Raw genomic sequence first — 17,354 nt, 5'->3', positions numbered from 1 at the left:
CGTTAGCCTCGTTAACCTTTGCGCTACAGTGTAATATTATTTTATTTTCTCACAAATTGATTTTTCGATATACCATGAGGATCCATTATTTTATTATGTTAATAATTTTGCGCCACAATGGACATTGTAATACATCTGTTCTCTCTCTCTCTCTCTCTTTCCTTCTCTTTTCTTTCCTATACAATTTTTTCTTCACAGCAACGTGAATTTCATAAAGTTTTCGACATTATAGAGTTTCGAAAATTTATTGTGTTGTCTGCTGAAACTGAAATGTTTCTCTATAAATTTTAAGCGATACGAAATTTTCGAAACTCTATGATGTCGAAAACTTCATGTGTCCTCTGAAATTTATTGCGTGTAAAGTCGACACGGTAGAACCTTCGTTAGTCACACGTTTGAATCATATTTATCCGAATGTTCTATTATCCCAAGAAAATATCACCTTGTGTAACATTTACCCAGTTGAAACGCAAATATTTTGCGCAACGTTTACCTCTTAAACACTAAGACGTGTCTCCTTTCCGCGTTACGTTGTTGAATAAAGGGTTTAGGTCTCGCTCGTTCGAAATGGAATAGAAATTCATTCTGGCATTAAACCTTCATAAATTTCTAGTCGCGGACAAAGAGCGCCTATAAGCTGAGAAAAAAAAAGTTTTTAAACCTATGACCTCTTTTTTTTTGTCATCAAAGTACGTAGAATACTTTTGTGTGAGATAGAGCGACCTACTTCGCAGGGGGGACAGCTTGTAGCTCAAGTATTTCTTGCGGATATCTGGTTTTGTGATTTTCGACGAGTTTTCGCACGTGCTCGCGAGCCCTGGCGCAACGGGTGCAAGCACCACCGGGAAACGGGTTGTGCACCCTGCAGCGAGAGTGTAGGGCGAGGTGCAAGGTGCATGCGAGCTCTGACCCAGATTGCGCGGTCGATATTCCCTGGCCCAGATCCGCTTCTTGAGATTAGATATTTTTTCCACGCAAGCCCCGACGAGGACGATTGAGATATCATCAAGATTTTGTTTATTCATTAACTCTTTTCCACATGGCTTTTGTAATTACAACGTTTTCTACATCTTTACAAGATCTCCTCGTGCAAACTCTCGAACGCTATAAATCGATCGCTATATTGGGCCATATCGACGAGACCGAAATGAGGACGTAATCCATCTCATTCATAAATGCGAAGGAATAATATCACACAATACTTCGATTACGATAATTGCAATCGAACTTTGTACCCTTTTATCTTTTTTGCGCTTAAAGCGCAGCAATATTATCCGAGTAATACATACAAATGTCGATACATGCGCCAAATATAATTATTAAATACGGCCACGTACTCGGTGGCTGATACGCGATGACGACGAGGACGACGACAATGATGATGGCGACGACGACGACAATGATGATGGCGACGACGACGACGACGACGACGACGACGTCGGCGAATCGCCTCAGTACCGGTGTTCGTCACTTTGCGCGTCGTTCGGCGAGGTCATGGTCAGGCAGCGTGCTGAAACCGAGAGTCAACAAACTCTGGCGGTGCGACTCGCTGGCGAACGAACGAACGAGCGAGCGAGCGACCGACCGACCGGCCAGTCAGCCAGCTAGCCGACCGGACAGTTAACCAACCCACCAAACGTAACCCCGACCACAGAGGCTGGTTCTTCGGTCGAGTCGGTAGCGGATTTTGCTCTTGCTTCTCTCTCTCTCTCCCTTCTTTCTCTCCCTCCTCCCGTCCCGTTTCCCCCGCTACGTCCCATCTAAAAATAATTCGCGATCATTATTTATAGCTCGCCTCTCTTGCGTGACGCTTCCTCGCGACAGGTTCACGATCGACGTCAACGAACCGCGACAATTCCCGAAAGTCCAGGACTCCTCGTGTTTAATCCCCCCCCCCGTCGTTTAAAAAGATCGGTTTCATTTTTGGGCTCAATATTTTTAATTACTTTTACGTATAATATAAAGCATTTTTTTCTTCGATAATACGTGTGTTGCATATGGAATGCACATATTATTTATTTAAAATGACTGCGATACTGCTTTTTAGGATTTTTGTTACGTATGTCGAAGCTTATGTATGATCTGTGTTTATAATTTTAGCACAAAATTACTGAAGATACGAACAGATTCGATTGATTTATTATTAGTATAAAATATAAAGAATAGCTGAATATCTGAAATATAAAATGCGTCACAATGATTGCATAAACATGAAAGTGAAATTATTCTGACGGTGAAACATCTTTAGAAATGTATTAAGTGAACACAAGCATTTTCTTCTTTAATGTAATTTTTCCAGTTTTATAATGAATTACATTTTTTATTTAAAAGTATCTTTTCAAGATAGTTTGGCTATATAATAGAATCTAAATTTAGCGAAATTTAAAAACTGAAGGCTTTTCTAGGTCCATTCTTTTTTTTCCTGATTAACAACAAACAGTTTTGGTCGCGAAAGTCAAAATTTTAGCTTTGAAACTAGCTGCAAAGAAGAAAACAATGAAAAATTTGATTTATGATAGTTTGCAACGCAAATTACTATATTTTCCTGCAGTTTTAAACAAATAATTTTTAAACGAGTAATTAGATCTAAATAAATTTTTGCACGAATATTTATTAAAGTTTTATTAGTGTATGTAAACATGTTGACTTAATTTGTAACATGTTACTTCTCTATCAAATTTGCAAATAAGTATTGCAAAACATGATTTTACATACATAAGAATCAAGAGTAAACAAAATTAAATAAATTTTAAACCAATAAGTAAAATTTTTATATTTTTGGTAATATTTTGAGATATGATCCATACATCCTTAATAAACTAATAATCAGCGAAGTTAAGGCTGAAATCGGAGACGTTCGCTTATCATCCCAAGTCAGACTTCTTGTCTCCGACATTGATATTTGATAACGAATATTAAATGTAAAAAGATTGGTGGTATCTCATGATATCCGCTATCGATCGTGCGGGCAATGCAGCGCCGTGTGACGTCATTTATATGTTATTGTATTTCATATTTAAAGTTGGCCACTTCCAGATGCAACAGCGGGATGTGTGTCATATCTAGATATTCGTGCATCGTGATTCACAATTGTGTCTGACAGTCTGACAACTATAAATGTCCGTGCAACATGTTGGAGAAAATTAAACATATGGTTAAAACATAAGTGACAGGTAAATGACAGAGTATACGGTATTAAATGCTAGCCGGGGAGAGACAAAAAAACGGCAGACTTCGAACGTTTCAAAACGGTAGGCGTGATGCGAGAATGAATCAGAGTCGCGACGCGTTCGCCCGGAAAAACGTCTGGCTTCCGACGGACGCGAGGACGTAAACGACGCGGAGTGTTCGCGCGTAACTAAACCGAACTCGGATGGACTCGGGTTTATCGACATTGTAACCCGTGACGTCGTCGTCGTCGTCGTCGTCGACGGCGGCGGTGGCGACGGCGACGGCGACGGCGACGGCGGTGGCATCGCTCGGGACTCGCGTTCTCGTCCGCGAGTCGTGACGTCAATGGGCCGCGAGCCGGACGGCGAATCGTCGTGCTCCACGTCATCGAGCGTGCCTCGCTGCGTTCGCTCGCTCGTTCGCTCGCGCGTTAGCTCGCGCGTACCTTCGTATCTCGCGCGCGGCAGAGACAGCGGCGAGTCACGTGACGTCACGGCACGAAGTCTGGGGACGGTGCAGCGCGCGCGGAGGTGAACGACCTCGCGAACCGAGTTCAATACACCACGACGACCATACGGAAAGAGAGACGGAGAGAGAAAGAGAAATGGAGGAAAAGGTAGAGGGAGAGAGAGAGAGAGAGAGAGAGAGAGAGAGAGAGAGAGAGAGAGAGAGAGAGAGAGAGAGAGAGAGAGAGAGAGAGAGAGAGTCCACGACGACGAGTTCCTGCGTCGTCGTTTGCAATGTTTCGTTTCTGTCTTCCTTCCCGTGGAAGGAAGGAACCCTCCTCCTCCCCTCCTCCCTCCGTTTTCTTTCGCCTCCTTCTTCTCCTTCTCTTCCTCTTCGCGTTATATGCACGCGAAGTGTGGCGGCCCGCGGTGGCAATCGAGGTGAGATCACTTTAAACAGATTTCTTCGTAAAGACTATTGAAGGTTTACGCGAATTGAAACATTCATATTGGGTGGACTGCATGTGAACGTATTTTCTGCAATTATTTGTATATTATTTAAAATTTGACAGATATTTTTCTTCGACATATTTTTAAAAAGATTGATTACTAACGGTCTTTATTAATTTTACATTTTTTAATGCATTGTACTAAAAAAATTCATATTATTTTTATCGAATTTTTTGTTTATAAATAAATATATACACTGAGAGAAAATTGTTTTAAATGAGAAAAATACGTTTTCTTAAAACCATGTATTTTGATGCATTTGTTTGTTCTGTTTAAGTAAAAATATTTACTTTTAAGTAAATAGACATATTATCTCAAGTATATAATTTTATATTTTTATACTTTTTACATTTGAATAATGATTTTACAAATAAATGAATAATATTAGTAAACTTCATTAAATTGTTCTCTTAGTTTAAAAAATCTGATTATCTTGAAAATAGTCCAACAATAAATATTTTCTAGAACTGCAAGAAAAAATTACTTGAATGAAAATTATTTCTTTATTTTATTTACATAGATATTTCAATTAAGAAATTTTTAACTTAAAATAAATAAACCATTGAGACCAATCAATTAAATAATATTTTTGTTGTAAACTATTTTTTTTCTCAGTGTGTATATTTGTATATTGCAAATAATATTTAAAATAATATTGTAAATAATATTTATATGTTTCTCTGTATGACGATACATCAAACGTTTCGAAAATATTGAAAACATATACCGTTCGTGGATGAATTGCGTCGCTGGAACAGTTAATATCACTTTGTAATTTAATAACATTACCGTTTGACGACATTGAATTAATGTGGACTAATAATTCGATAAGCTATTTCATTACGCGCATTGATATACGATCGTGTTTATTTAAAGTGTCTCAAATTTCATTACACACGATCTGACGCGTGCGCGGATTTCTCTCGTGATTTTCGATTCGCAGTTTCTACGGTTCTACCATACAGTTTAATCGATCTGCTTTTATTTCGGCGTACCACGTTTCAATTGGTCTGTTTTTCTGCATTTAGCTGAGGAAGTTAAAATTAGTCGACGCGACGCAGCATTACATGTGGAAGTCACTGACTTCCAGCGATGAACTGGGCTTTCTTCGGTTCGGTGAAAAAAAAACTTGTTCCACGCCGCAAAACGGGTAGCGCGGAATATTTAACTTTAATTTAATTTATTGTGTTGTCACAAAAATGCAAAACATTGGCGTGGCGCCAGCAAGACTGCTGATACAAGCCACCTACCAGAATATACACTAAAGGAACTATAAAAGGAAGATACAAGAAATCTCGCACAGCATACAGTCTCAAATAATATAAATGCATGCAATTATCACACACGTGAACGCACAAACAAGTGCATTCGTATGCACAAAATGTGCAGGGATGAAAAAATGTGGACACTATTTCATTAATAAAAAATTAATTCACTACATTTTTATATAGATTTTATTCGTTTTTGGAGTGAGGACATATAATACTTGAATCATCAATGGAATTATACTTACTATTCTTTTAGCAGAATTGTCTTTTAATTGACGTAACATGAATGTTTAAAAAAATTGCTTCTCACACTATTTTCTAAAATCGCTTTCTTCAAAACTTCAACTTCTTTCCCCAGCCAACATAACTGCCCGACTTAAATATTATCGAATCATTATGAGCAATTTTGAAAGTGCGAAACATTTTTTTCCTCCAATGTCTCTTAAAAGATATTCTGATAGAAGAATGGAGTAACATTGCATTGATGGCTTATATTATATGATCTTATTCCAAACAAGGATATAATGTGTATTAAAAGCAAACGACGCAACAACAAATGCAAAAACAAATGGGAGCCAACTTTTTATAAATTAAATAAGTTATTTCCCGGGTATTCACCCGAGTATTCACCGATTATTTTGTTTCTTCCCTATACACGTATGCCCCTATACGCCGATGAAAGCGTGTGAATTCACGTGCGCATTTACGCGTATACAACACGCCCGTGGACATAAGATAATAACCACATTAGATAATTAACCAGCAAAAGCGATTCAGTACTACAGCTAATATAGTTGGTCTATAATCTCTATATCGCAGTGCGATAAGAGGATAAAGAGGGTATTACGTATCGTGAATAGTATCCATTTAATTCACTAAACTATTGAATATTTAATTCAGTAAAAAAACACTTATTATAATTTTGATATTTTTTTGAAGGTTAAATATTTTACTTAAAGTTACTTATTTTTAACATTATTTTGTGTGATAAATTTATCTCGAAAAGAAAAGAAACGAGATGTTTAGAGAATGAAAGAATGACATTAATCGAATATGGAGGATGAAATTAGCATCAGAATTTTATTATGCACAATATCTATTATATATATATATATATATATATATATATATATATATATATATATATATATATATCTGAGTTAAATAATTCTTATGTAAAAGTACTATTGGACTCGCGAAAAAACTATTGGAAACTATTGAATGGGAACAGCTTTTAATAATTTTCAATAGTGGAAATGCGAATAGTTTTCCAATAGTTTCCAATAGTTCTTCGCGACTCCGACAGTATTTTTCCATGAGGGAAGACTCATAATTAATTTTATTTTTTAAAAATCTTAGATAGTTTATTTTATGTATCTACGACACATGTATCTATGTAAGGACGTTTCAGTTAAACTTGTCTGTAGAATAATGTGAAACCATGCCGTTGCGATTTAAAGTTTGCAACTGAAAACGATCTAATACATAACTAATAATGTTTTATAAATCTGTCATCGCGGCATTTACTCATTGTAAACTTTATAATGATTTGCGCGCGCGAGTGTATCTGCGGCGAAGCCCCGCTGCGCGATTTATACGCGATCATTTCTAACGGATGACGTGAAAGCATGCTGCTGGCGCGAGTCGCGCGAGGAGCTAAGGTGCACCTTGCAGAACGAGGTGCGTGCCACCGCCGCCACCACCGTCGCGACCACGTGGCTTTGGCATCTGATAAGGTCAGGAAACCCACCTCCTAGGCCAAGTTTGCGACACTCTATTCTTTTTAGGTTATTGATACAAAGTTGTACTTGTTTCTAAAGGTAAAGAGTTTGAAGACTGTACCTTCTCTTTTCTTCTTTTGCACGAAACACGAGTATCGAATCGTACAATTTATTCTATGTTGGTGAAAAGAGAGAGAGAGAGGGGGGCATGTTTTTTTATAAATGTTACGTGTGCAACTTACCCAACATAATTTCAAAGATTTTGTTTAAAATGAAAATTAGGAGTTATTTCGTCATCTATTTTTATTTTACAATCTGAGAAAATGAAACACAATTACGTTTAAAATATTAAGAGCATTGTGCGTTTTACTTGTTATCAAGATTAAATAAAAAATATACGTGTTCGTGTGAAGTCAAACGTTTCTTGATCGCTGTTATCGATAAGTGCAATGGCTCGATGCGCGATTCACTGTTTTTTTAAATTTCTTATTTCATTCGTTTTCTGTACATTTATCTTTGATTCATGCAGAGACGCTCGGTAATAACGACAACTCACTACCAGAGAACACGTTTGGTTTGGAAATGTATTCTGAGAAGTGTATTATCATATCTTGATTTATCTCAACGCGAGAAGCGAGATCAAATTCAAGTTCCGATATGCAATATGATATCCAATACGTTCAGTATTGACAAATATGTTTGCTCTTTTATCGACGAGTTAGAACAGCCGAATCTTTCTCTTCTTTGTCGGGAATTTAAATTCGAAATCATGTGGCGGACAGATTTCGCTCTCCGTTCTCGCGACGCGATCGCGGAGTATCGCGGCCGACTTGTATCGATTCGGCTGAAAGTAACAGCGTTTCCGCGCGTAAAAGTGAGTTAGCGAGCGAACGACCGCTCTCGTATTGGCGGTGTTTCAAGGGCAGCATGCGACAAATAGGGTAAGCCGTTAACATCTTGAACACATGTCGCACACGTTACTTAAACTTTCGTTAATGATAATATTTCTGGTTTATAAAAAAAGGAGAAATTGCAGGCTTCGCGATTCTTGATTACCATCTTCAAAAAAAAAAAACAATGTGTCTTAGATTGGAAATATATATATATATATACGTTTTGGAAATGTACACAATATTATATATTTAAAAAAAAAAAATTTTTTTAGTTTAATACATTGAAAAAAAATTTATCAAGAAACTAAAATATTTAGTCCAATACGATCAACTAAATGTTGAATTGATTTAACTAGTATTTAGGTACGCAAAATAGATACAACTCATTCGTATAAATTATTCAAATTTATTAAATCAACTAAATATTTAGTTGCACGTATCGGATGAAATATTTTAGTTTTCCAACAAGTTTTTTTTTTAGTTTTAAATGACTATTTTTTGAAAGGAAGTTTTCCATTAAAAAAAAAAAATTTTACTCCGAAAGAACAACTTTTAAGTATTTAAAAATTTAGTTGGATGTAGAGCTGAAAATAATTTAATAGACCGTGAAATAATTATGATCAGTGCTGCAAAACGTCATTTTAATAGCAATTATTTTGAGGCAACATAATATTTTGATCCAACAAGACTATTTTCAGATTTGTTAAAGTTTCAGGTACGTTAGTAAAATCGTTCTTTCTGTGTATTCTGGTTTCCACAAAGGTTTGTAAATTTGTTGACGAATTAGTAGCGAAATAAAGTCGTCATGGGATATCGTCGTAATTCTTGGTGCCCATAAATAAACAAGCTGCTGCAACGCTGCGGCGGCGCTAGTTAAAAATAAATTAATTTCGTCGCGAAACCGCCGACGGCTAAAGTCGAAAAAAGGGGGAAGCGAGAGATTGCAACCTCCGCGTATGTGTATTTTGGTAACGAAGCCCTCGTCCGTGGAATTTCCATCTCTTCTCTCTCGAAACGCGAACACGTTTAATTCTCACGGTGCTTTTAAGCGCCGCTTAAATCTTTAAAAGATTTAATCTTTTTCAGCGCGATAACATGAGTTATATGGATAAACCTGCGTTTATGTTTAAACATATTTGCAATACCGTATGTTTTATATCATTTATTGAAATGTTTCATCAAATTTTTTTTTATCTGCATAAAAGAAGAATTTAATAGCACGTGCGGATGTAAATGTTAAGGTGGGTCGCATAAATTTTAGAGACGTGATTTAGAAAAAGTAGAGAGGCAATTCCTGTGAAAACAACATATGTTTAGAACAGTGCATACAAATATTTTTATTCTTTACATGTATATAAGAAGAAATTTTTATAAAATATATAACACTGGTACTTTTTTACAATATAAAAATATAATATTTGTTCTGTAACAATATTATAATTTTTTTGTCACGTGCAGTTAAATGCAATCGGGCTTGAATTACGTGAGATAAATCTCTGTCGTAATAACAAATCGCGCTTTCGCGCGGCGAGCATGTCTTTCCGTATGACGTTTATTAATTCTCCGTGTACAACGTTCATGACGTAACGTTTAAACGCCGTTCTTTGTTAATCGGCTCGACGTCGTTCAGCGCGCGAGACAGGTGCATTTTTTCTGCCTCGCGTAATCGCAGGCTCGCACGTGTAAAGTTTCGTTACGTGTATGTCGCACGCGCTATTTATAGAGTCGCGGATTAGCGTAAGTTCAGAGAACGAAATAACTGCGCGCGCGCTCGCGTTTTTACATAATTAACCTTCGCGACGTTATTTACCGCGTGCGCGCTCGTGCGGTGTATTGCTATTCCCGCCGCTTACGTGCGCCACGATAACCGGCTGCTCGCTCGGATAACGGGTCCTTACGCAGCCACCGCATTAATTCATCGCACGGCTATGAATCGCCGGCCATATCCTGACAATCGATTTCCTTCGCGCGCTCCCGCGTCGAAAGCCCGTATTATCTTCTCCCGCATTAATCGGAGTAATCGATTTCAATCAGATGGTTTCCGCTGGCTAGTCTTTCTCTACACATTTTCCGCTATTGCATTGAATACAATTTAATTTTATGGGAATCGCGCATTGCCAGTATTTTCTGCGCGAATTCAGACACGCTGAACAAAAAAATATTTTATATTAAGTAAATATATTTATTTTAATATCATTTTTTATATTTAAATAAATATTAGCACAGGTACGAAATAATTTTTTTATAAATTTACAAAATATTTTTTTCAAAAAGCATGAAAATGATACTAAAATAAATATATTGACTTAATAATAAGAAAAAAAAGTTTTTCTGTGCGCATGCGGGTTTTATCCGGATTTCGCGTGTGACGTATGTATTTTGAATGAAAAAAAAATACAAATAATCGAACATGTATAAATATTGGAACAGAGGAGATGTGAATACATTTGAATACTAGGGCACATTTAAATAATTTAAATATTACCCTACGTAATAGAAAGTTTTCGGTTTCCATTGGTTCTCTCGTAGATGCATTAATAATTTTTATTTATAAATGAACGAAAGATGTACGGCGGGTGACATATTCGTAAGTTAATAATTAATTTATAATAATAAATAAAACATAAAACTCTCGAACAACAGAATATATTAAGGATTCATATTAGAGAAAATTATTAAAAATCTCTATTTAAAATGTTTAAAAATAAATCGAAAATGCAGTTTGATTATTACTAGAAAAAATATTTAGTTAGCAGAACTGAAAATTACTGGCGTTGCGTTTCGTTTCTTCTACCAGTAAAATCAGTAGACGATCCCAAATAATCCGAAACATTTTAAAGATTTTCAGATTTAAAATTGCGGATATTTCAACGTTACCGTAGGCTTGCAGTAACATTGTAGAAATCTTTTGTAACTTCCATACAATGTTTCAATGTAAGGTTTATGCAAAGTTTTTTTTAATCGTCCAATGCTGGGTTATGATTTTAATCTTCATTTATTATATTAATGATTAATATTATTAAAATATGGATTTTTTTATTTTAAACTCTTCCCTTTCATTTTTATTATTTTATTTCTTTACTTTTTTATCCAACATTTTATAATATCTATCCGTCTATTACATGTGTTTTTTTCTGAAAAACAAAAGAGAAAATAATATTTTATTAAATAAATTTTTATTTCTACATCAAAATTTTAAAATATTACACCTAATCCAGTAATTATTAAAAATGTATATTATTCTTTTGTGTAACACAATTCTGCAAATGAATTATGAGAATTTGTAACGCGATGCGATGCAAGAAGTTATTGCGATAGTCTCACGCAGCGAGAGAGATTTCGCATAAGATTTAACCCAAAGCGCGCGTGCACGCCGTTTAAAGCGCCCCTCCACTCGAGTCATTGACCGCGCACAGCCCGTAAGCCAAACGCACGTGCTTGCCGTCTGGGCCGCCTCCCCACTCTCCGTCGGTCGAGAAGAGTGGGGAGGCGGCCCAGACGGCAAGCACGTGCGCGTGTCTGCCGTAGCCGCGTGCGGTCAACGACCCGGAGTGGGGAGGCATCAATCGACGCGCGCGCGCGCGCCTTCGGTGAATGGAGTCTCTCTCGCTACGCGAGACCAGCGCAACGACTTTTAGGGAGATCTTCTTGCATCGCACTGCGTTAGAAACCCTCGTAACTCATTTGCAGGATTAGGTAATTAACAAATTAAAAGTTAAATAATAAAGTTAATAACTTTTAACTTAACTTGGTTATTTTTAAATGATTGAATTTTTAACTTTAACTAGCTATTTTTTAAACACATGAACTTTAATTTATTAATTTTTTATCAAAGTTAAACATTTATTTCTGCAATGTTACTACAAGCTTGCGGTAATGTTGAAATGTCCGCAATTTAAATCTAAAAATCTTTATGACCTTTTAGACTATTTAAGATCGTCTACTGGTTTTACTGGAAGAAACAAAATGCAACGCCAGTAATTTTTTCTTCTACCAACTGCATTATTTTGACTAGTAATAACTAAACCTATTTTCGAACAGACTATCAATGATTATGTAATAAATGAGGATAGTTTCGTGAAATATTATATTCGCAGAGCATGCCTCCAAAATGTGATTCAAATTTTCAAAGACAAGTAAAATGTTCATTTCATCCTACCTAATCTATGTCCATAATTAACAGACGGCCGACTTTATCATAGCAATAGAGAACGCCGGTTGCCTGTACACGCAGACGGATCTGCTAATCACAAACAACATGAATGAAATATGCAATGAATCCGCCGCAGTAGACTCACCTGCATTAAAGAAAAAATAATCTTAATACAAGCATATTTAATGTTAAACGGGCGCAATTCTATTCTTTAAATAACGTAAAATTTGGTTTGAATTAAGAATATCTTTTCGCTTTGTTTTAAGAATAATTCATTTTTGGCGCTATTCTAATCATAAAATATTCTTAGATTAAAGCATTTATACATTTCTTTAAGAATTCATTTTTTTGTATGAGCGGAACTAATTTATACTTTGCTATCGTTTTAAATAAATTACTTTTAATCGAGTAAGTAGATTTAAATGAATTTTTACACGAAGGTTTATTAGAGTTCTATTAGTACATGTGAAAATTTTGATTTAATTGGTAATGCTACTTTCCCATCAAATTTGGAAATAAGTACAAGCAATTTTACATAAAAATCAGGAGTAAACAAAACTTAAATAATTTTTAAACCAATAAGAGAATTGTGCCCAAGTTTTTACACAGATATTCAAATGTAATAATGGAACAATTTATAAAATTCTTATATTTTTGGTAAATGTTTTGAGACATGACACGTTCTTAATTTGGCGTTGGAAGAAACTTTGAGAGTCACTGCGACCCGGCGAGTTTCTTCGCCGCTACGTCGCGCAACAAGACAAACGAAACCGGAAACTACCGTCGTGTATATTTCGGTAACGAAGGTTCCGGTAACGGGAAGGGCGGGAAGGAGGAAGGCAGAAGCCGCCGATTCCTCGAGTCGCCGCAAAATTCCGGAGCCGAGACGGTTCCTATACCGGTCGCTGCAGGGGTGGAATCCGATGTATATGGTTGCGAGAGACAGACGCGGATCGCCGTGTGTTGTATACGTGTCAGACGTATAATCAGACGATTACTCTCTCGTAATAACAGGCCTGAATTCCAAGTAAACCGATCCGCCGCGCCGCCGATACCTTCTCCTACGTGTTCTATATGTGGTCTATGAGAAATTTCAGGCGTTCGCAAAGAAAGGGAAAAAACAAACGCTCGCACAATTTCGTCGACAGCCCCAATCACAGTTCGGCGGAAATCTCGTTTCTTCTTTTGCTCTTTCGACCGCTGTAGGTCGAATCGGAGACGCTTAATTTTGTTGGTTTTTTTATGTCGAACGAGAGTCGAACGTTCTGAAACGTTCTCCAGAAATATTTATGCGTAGAATATTTTTACCTATGGTAATTTAGAGCATGCAATTTCGATTTCATGCAATTTTGATCATTATCGATCTCAACCAGCTGAATATTGTCCTAGGTGTTATAAAATGTATGTCATGCTAACAATGAACTATTAAAAGAACACAAAATACGTTTTCATATTAAAAAAATATAATCCAAAATAATTTTAATGCGCTGAAAAAAAAAGTTGTTAATTTGACATTGTTCTCAATTTTTCGACTTGAATGAATTTTTTCAATTCAAGTAATTATATATTTAAGTTAAATATATAAATGCTTAAATTGAAGCTGAAGTATTTTATATATTTAAGTCACAAATACATAAATACTTGAAATAAAAAAATTTAATCGAGTTGAGGAATTTTGTCAAGTTAATAACTTTTTTTCAATGTATAAAAGATATTGAATGTTATATATTCACTTTTCAGTTTTTCAATCAAATTCGGTCGGGAACGAGAAGCATATGTATATCATGGTATATATCCAATGATATACCAATCGTCGTCAATGAATGTACATCAAAGTTTATCAAACGATTAAAAGAACTTGGATGCATTTTATATTAAAAAATAAGATCAAAAATAATATTAATATAAAAAGATATATTGAGAGTTATAATTTTATAAATAATTATTTTAATAAAAAAAAAATGATTGAAATTTAAACTTTAAATGAAACTATATATTCATTTTTTAATTTTTCAAAATCAAATTTGCTCGTGAATAAGAAGCATTGCACAAAAAAATATTTTAAAGTATGTTTTAATTTAGGAAGTCAAAGATGCTTTTATATTTATTTTTGGAAGTGGATTGTTTTTGTGCGTACAGAGTACCTTTTTTTTCACACATTACGGTACACCCGGTATAGCGATTATACGTCTGTTTTCTCCCTTCCCTATTGTAAGCGTGCGAATCTAAAATTTTTCGAGTTGATATTCGAGCCGCTGTCTTCATCTCGATGCATCACGTCGCATCGCATTACATCGCATCGCGCCGCCTCGCGAAGAGGGTGAACGAGGCGCGAGGCGCGCGTCGGGCGGTGGCTCGGCAACGAGTGTCGCGGCGCGCTGCTCTAAAACAGGGCCGCTACGCATGCGCGCTTCCTCCTCGCTTGAGCGCGCGTGGCGGAGGGGTGGGATGGGATGGAAAGGGGGTGATGGGGGAGGTGCTGCCTCCTAATCCCAACTTGCCCTACGTGCCGACCAGGCGCGTCAGTCGCGCGAGAGCCTTCGACGTGTGGAGGTGTCTCCCCGCGCTCCGCGTGCGTTACCGCCGCTCTCTCTTTTTCTCTCTCTCAGACACACGCGCGCACACACGACACCCACAGACACACAACTCGGCACACGCAAGTAACAACACGCTCTTCCCCGTCTCTCCCCCCCTCTCCCCCGAGCCCGCACGACGACGACGCATCACTGCCACAAGCATAATAATAGTTGCATGATTACTGCCGGAATTGCTGGGTGCCGAGGCGCGCGCGTAATCGCAAGCGCGATCGCGTGATAACAGGAACCGCGAGAGGAGAGAAGGTTGGAGCCGCGCGCGGTGTCGGAGTGCACTTGACGCCGCGCGACGCGCGACGCGCGCGACGACGACGAGGTGGACGTTCCGCGAGTGCGCGCTCGTCTCTCGCGCGCGACGTGCCTCTGTTCGTGTTCATTTTCTGTGTTCCAACGTTATTGTATGATATATACAACAATACACACTGCCGGAAGCGCGCGCTCGAGCGACCCGCGCGCGAGCAAACTGATCTGAGTCGCCGCCATCGGGGGAGGCCGGGAGGCCGGGAGGCGTTGCTCAACGACCACGTCGGGGGAGGAAGGAGGAAGACTGCAGCAACGGAGCAGCGGAGCAGCAACAATAATAAGGACGAGAGGGGAACGGAGGAGGCGTGTGTGAACACACTGTCGCATCGGAGAGGCGGCTGATACTCGACGACGCGCGTCGTGATTTAAACCGCCGCCGCCGCCGCCGTCGTCGTCGCCGTCGTCACCGCCGCCGCTGGGCGATTTAAATGGTGAGTGTTGCGTGAAGTCAGCGGCGCGTCGCGTCGCGTCGATCGCGAGTTTACGTTGGCTGGCTGGATGCTTGGCTGGCTGGCTGGCTGGCTGGCTGGCTGGCTGGCCGCCTGGCCGCCCGCCCGCCCGCTCGTTCGTCCGCCCGCCGTGCGATCATCACTCTTTCGTTCGCGAGATCGTGCTTCACCCGCTCTTTAAACCCATACTTTTCGCGACCCTTTCCCTCTTTCCCTCTCTTCCCCCTTCTCTCTCTCCTGATCTGCTCTTGCTCCGTTCTTTCGAACAGAAGCGAAGCCGCGCGCGCGAATTTTTGGCCAGTGCTCCGATCGATGCCTCGGGGACGACGCTTTCGCGTACCGCCCTCGGCTCACCGCTCGTCCTTTGACCCTTTTGCCGTGCAAGCGGCATGCGCGCAGGGCGCAACTCCACGGAGGGCTCGCTCACTCGCCCATTCGCTCGCCCGCTCGTTCGTTGGTTCACCGCCACGGAGGGCTCCGCTGCCGAAATATCCTCCTCCCCGTAATCTTCCTGCCCTTTCGTCGCTTCGCGCTTTTCAGAGTGCACAACAACGGAGCGCCGTGCATCGCGTCGGAGAGCTGTATGTCGCGAAAATGAAAGTGGTATTCGTTTTGCACGGGACGCGCGACCAGAGATTTAATCACTCCGGGACATAAATATTTTTTCGATACTCTCTTCACGTGAGCGTCCGTCGCGCGCGAGCACATTTGTGCCTTGGCGAGCAACAGCCGCGAATCCAAAAATTTAAAGTTAGCCACCCGATGACTTATTGTCAGTATTATTTTACTTAATAAATTCATGGTTGGAAGTTAAACGCGAAATCTTCACTATTAAATTATGAAATTCAATGGATTTTTATACATTAAATTTTATGTGCCTATAACTGAAAAGCATACGCACGAAGTTTAGTGCATCTTCAACGACATCACATTTACATTAAATGTATATTAAATGTATCTGCTAGAAAATTTGCTTCCGTTACATTACATCGAATTCTGCTGTCGATTTTTGACAGGGTACGTTGTTAAAAGTACTCGACAAAATTTGATGTAACGGAAGTAAATAAAAACATTCAGTGTTGCTGAAAAAGTGCTCTTTTTATGCACAAGCTTTTCAGTTAAAGATACGTTAAATTTTATGTATTTGTATAACTTAAAAATACATTTCGTGTAGCGTTTTGTTACACCGTTAAAAGCATCATGAAATTCAATATATTTTTAAGTTAAACATTAAATTTAATGTATTCATAACTGAAAAGTATGCGCATAAAATTCAGTGTGCTTTTGACAACATCAAATGTTTTTTTGATGTTTGAAATTTGCTCCCGTTACATTACGTTAAATCATATTACTTTCGAATTTTAACAGTGTACTTTTAACATCTGTTTCGATAAATGTGGATTAATTTTAATCTCAGTTTAACTTGCTCTTTATCCTGTCCTAATTCGTAAAAATAAAAAAAAGATAGAGCAAATTAAACTGAGTTATAAGTTAGTCTGCGCTGGCGGAAATGGATATAAATTTCGAAATTCAACTTAAAGCTTCGGGTATCAAAGTAAATTTTAACATAAAATATTGATGTATTTTTAGTAACGAATTTTAATATTTTTAATAAAATGCTACATAGGTAAACCGATTTCTTTGGACTCGACAATGAATTTTATTGTATTCAAATAAATTAATTTGGAATAATCCAAACAAACCGATGTTTGAATCAACAAGTACGATTAATATAGTGTTATTTTTATCAAACAATAGATGTTGTTTGAATGAAACAACAACGCATTTATTCAAACAACTAATGTTTTGTGTAAGCACATGTTGTTTCAATAAAACAACTTTCAAT

The 17,354-nt window shown here is 38.0% G+C and overlaps 1 protein-coding gene across 2 annotated transcripts in view; it reads left to right on the top strand.

Annotated features, from left to right (window-relative positions):
* The window catches only part of LOC105208158 (histone demethylase UTY), an 82,893-nt gene that overhangs the window by 10,213 nt on the left and 55,326 nt on the right, over positions 1–17,354 (top strand). The window contains exon 1 of one of the 2 annotated variants that reach the window (XM_026138347.2): positions 14,631–15,490. The exons of the other annotated variant lie outside the window; for it this stretch is intronic. The gene's annotated coding sequence lies outside the window, so the exon portion shown is untranslated. Of the gene's footprint in view, positions 1–14,630; positions 15,491–17,354 lie in introns of those variants that run through there. 2 annotated transcript variants of the gene reach the window in all.

This window comes from Solenopsis invicta, chromosome 13 (genome assembly GCF_016802725.1).
Source record: "Solenopsis invicta isolate M01_SB chromosome 13, UNIL_Sinv_3.0, whole genome shotgun sequence".
Lineage (NCBI taxonomy): Eukaryota > Metazoa > Arthropoda > Insecta > Hymenoptera > Formicidae > Solenopsis > Solenopsis invicta.
The sequence above is the reverse complement of the archived record's forward strand: the minus strand, read 5'-3'. Positions and strand labels throughout refer to the sequence as shown.